We start from the raw sequence: 4,364 nt of genomic DNA on the forward strand, positions 1-4,364 counted from the left end.
CAGGATGAGGAGCTCGGGGGCGGGGCGGGGGAAACAGGCCCGCGTGCGAAGGGCGTGGTCTGTGTGGGCGGGACCGGTGGGAGGGACTTCCGGTGTCTACAGCCCTAAGGCTGTGAATTCTGCTTCCAACGTGATCCTCGAGTGGGTTCCGCTCTTGTTGAGCCACCAGATGAGGGTGCAGCCCAGTCAGCATGTGGATTACAGCCTGGTGAGACCCTAAAAAGAGGACCTAGTCACACTGCACTCGCTCTTCTCACCGAGAGGAGCTGAGACAATTTGTATTGTGTAAGAAGCCACGATTTTTAGCTCAGTGGTTCTACCGCCTGCCTCGCAAGTGTAAGGTCTCGAGGTCGATCCCCGGTACAAAAAAAAAAGTCAGGGGCATAGTAGGCCACACTTGTAGTCCCAGCACATGGGAGGCTGAGGTAGGAGGGTTGCTGGGAGACCAACCTGAGTCAAAGGCCGACCTGAGCTACATAATGAGAGCCTGTCTCAAAAAAGAAAACGTTTGTGGGTATTTGTTATGTAACAGACAACTAATACAACCTTATTGGGCAATTTACCTGTAATTGTTAGATTACAAGAGTGCATACCCTTTCATTTACCTTTTCTTTTTTTTCTTTCTTTTTTTTATTTTTGGTAGCAGGGATCAAATTCAGGTCCTTGCGGGACAGGTGGCGGCACCACCGAGCTAAATCCCTGGACCCTTACTTTTTATATTTTCTAGACTCTAGGGTTGTGCTGTGCAATACTTCTGGCTGTGTGAATTTAAATATATTTAAATAAAACTGCTGGATTCCCGGTGCTAAAAAAAAAAAAAAAAACCCAAAAAACGGTTGTGGGGGTGAATGCCTGTAATCTCAGCACTCCGGGAAATTTAAGTCTAGAGACTGCAAGTTCCAGCCCAGCCCATGTAATCTAATGACTTAGTGAGACCCCGTCTCAAAAACTGAAAAGGGTTGGGATGTAGCTCAGTGTGTAAGGCTCTGGGTTCAATCACCAGTAGTGCACAAATATATATATATTTTTTAATTCTTCAGTCAGTCTCACCAGCCGTATTTCCTGGTTGCAGTAGCCATGTGTAGTGGACAGAGCAGATCCCAAGTGTTCCATAGCCGCAGAAAGTTCTATTGGGTGGCGCTGCTGTGAATGCCTCACTCATGTTGGACAGACACAGAGAGGTCCAGGCCAGCACTGATCAGAGAGGCAATGACACGATGACCAGGGGGTGGGCTGGATAAATGCAGTAGATACAGCCACTGATTCATCAACTCCAAGAGGACAAGGTTTTTGTCCATGTTTGTTTACTGCAGTATCTTCTTCAGCTTCTAAAATAGGATTTGCCAGGCATGGTGGTGCATGCCTGTGACCCCAGCACTCCGGAAGCTTGCTTGTTCTTCTGACTCCTCTTGTGTTACCTGAACTATTTTACTAGTTTTCTTCCCCTCCCTCCCTTCCTTCCTTCCTTTCTTCCTAGCTTTTTTATTCTTTGAGACAAGGTCTCTCTGTGTAACTGAGGCTGGCCTTGAACTCATAGCAACCCTCTTGCCTCAGCCAACCTCTTCCTGGGATTACCGGTGTATACCACCATGCCTGCCTGCTTTCTTTCTTTCCAGTATTGAGGATTGAACCCAGGGCCTTTCCACTGAGCTATATTCCCAGTAAAACCCTTTAAAAAATTTATTTTGAGACAAGGACTTACTAAGTTGCTAAATTGCTCAGGCTTGAACTTTGCAGTCCTCCTGCCTCAGCCTCCCAGAGTGTTGGGATTATAGGTGTTTGCCACCATGTCCAACTCCATGCATCACTTTTTCAGTAAAAATTAAGCAGTGGTTCATTAGGAATAGTTGAGATGAGTTAGATACGAACTCAGCCCTCAAATCATGTAACCCTCAGACCTTGGAGCCCTATCTGCCTCAGGAAGGGTATAAAATTTATCACTGTACTTACATACACTTGGTAGAGTTAACTTCACCATGTATTATTACTACATTTATAAAACTGTGGGCAGAGCCGGGCGTGGTGGCGCGTGCCTATAATCCCAGCACTGGGGGAGGCTGAGGCAGGAGGATCGCTGTGAGTTCGAGACCAGCCTGGACTACATAGTGAGTTTCAAGTCAGTCTCAACTACATAGTGAGACCCTGCCTCAAAAACAAAACAAAACAAAAAAATAAAACTGTGAGCAGATAATTTCAACTTGATTTCAGCAAGTCCTTCTGGACTGTGGAAGTGGTAGGAGAGAGCCAGGAGGAACTCCTACCTGTACCTGTACGGTGCACACAAGTGCCTCACAGCATCACCTGGTCTTCAGGTGGACATGGCATCCAGGTGGACACGCCTCCCTTGTTTCTTATAATTCTCTAAGCGTTTGCTCTCCCTGGCCATTAGATGACTGTACTTATTCTGGAAATAAAAACAAAAAGGATAGAGCCTCATCTGGGTTTTGCCAGGGAGACACTGGTATATAAATATCCACTGACCTTCTGGGTACCAGGCATCCTGTTAAGAGATATGGTAGCGAATGATTTCAGCACAAAGGAGGAAGACATGGGAATGAGCCCATTAAAATGCTGCTTCTAGCTGGACACAGTGGAGTATGCCTGTAATTCTGGCACTTGGGAGGCAGAGGCAGGAGGATTACAAGTTCAAGTTCCTGGGCAATTTTGTGAGCCCATCTAAAAAAATAATAATAAAGTAAAACAAAATAAAAGAGGGCTGGGTTGTAGCTCCGTGAAAAAACACAACATTCAATCCCCAGTACAGGAAAAAAAATCATGAGTATGCCATCATCAATTCTTTCCTCCATCTTATTTTATTGTACTGGGGAATCAAACTCAGGACCTTGCAATTGCCAGGCAGACACTGTGCCACTGAGCTAAATCCTCAGCCCTTCCCTCTATTTTTTTTTAAAACAGGCTCTCACTATGTAGTGAGAATGTTGAATGCTTTTTTCCTTCCAGCTGAAAGGAAAGCTGGACCCTCTTATGTGTTCAAGACGCTCAAAGCCCAGCTCTCCCATACCTCCTCCTCCTCAAGGCTTGTCCTCAGTTTGCTTGTTGATTTGTAGGGTGTGTGTTTTGTTTTTGTTTTTTTTGCGGGAGAGTTCACTATGTAGTTGAGACTGACCTGGAACTCACTATGTAGCCCGGGCTGGTCTGAACTCACAGCCATCGTCCTGCCTCAGCCTCCTGAGTGCTGGGATTACAGGCATGCATCAACATGCCCAGCTTGTTTCTGTTTTTTTTGAAACAAGGTGTTGCTGTGTAGCTCAGACTGGTCTTAAAGCTCACTATGTGGCTCATGCTGGCCCCAAACTTGAGGTAATCCTTCTGCCTCTGCCTCCCGAGTGCTGGGATCACAGGTGTGTGCATCATGCCAAGCTAGTGGTGATGTAATTGTGATCAAAATAGATTCATTTCTGTCCTCATGAAGTTCACTGACTCTTGCAGAGAAAGATATAAAAATCATATAAACATGTATTTGTGGAATGATTGAAAACACAGATATATGTACCTGTACTGCTGTCCCCAGTTGACTTTAGAGATACATTTACTCTTAGAAAATACATGGTATTAGGGCTGGGGCTGTAGCTCAGCAGCACTGTGCCTACCAAAGTGCAAGGTCCTGAGTTTGATCCCTGGTATTAGGGGGAAAAAATGGTGTTTGTTTTGGTTTTCTTTCTTTCTTGTTTTTTTTTTTTTTTTTTTTTTTTTTTTTTTTTTTTTTTTGCAGTACTAGGGATCGAAACAGGCACGATGCCAGGTTTTTTTCTATCACAAGTCTTTTTTTCATTCCATAGTGTCTTGCATAGTTACATAGATTTGCATCGTGTTTTGTAAGCAGTGTTTGTCAAATGCAGTCTCCTATTAATGTTTAGAATCTGCACCCATTTAGAATTTTTCTGCTGCTACAATGATGCAACAGGTGGCTTTGCACACTTGTGCTTCTCTGACAGATGCCAAGAAATCCAACTGCTAGGTCATGGAGTAGCTTTTCCCTTTCACTTTTTGTTCTACACACGTTCTGTGTTGTTGGAATCATGTGCTACTTTTGTGATTAAAAAAAAACCCCTAAAAAATAGAAAGAGGTAGGTAGATGGCTCATGTTGTTGGCGTTTAGGAAGTAGAGGTGCCTGAGCGCTGCCACATGATGTTATGTAATCTGCTGATCATTATGTAATAAAATCTGAAAAAAGATGCTCCTCTGACTTCCTCCTCAGCAAGCAGAGAATCACAAGCCTTCATTTCCGTTTAAAAGATGAGAAATGCGGCTGGGGATTTAGCTCAGCAGCATGATGCCTGCCTTGCAAGTACAAGGTCCCAAGTTCCATCCCTGGTACAAAAAAAAAAAAAAAAAAAAAAAA

The sequence above is a fragment of the Fukomys damarensis genome, unplaced genomic scaffold, assembly GCF_012274545.1.
Source record: "Fukomys damarensis isolate Sample0158 unplaced genomic scaffold, DMR_v1.0_HiC HiC_scaffold_22, whole genome shotgun sequence".
In the NCBI taxonomy this organism is placed as follows: Eukaryota; Metazoa; Chordata; class Mammalia; order Rodentia; family Bathyergidae; genus Fukomys; species Fukomys damarensis.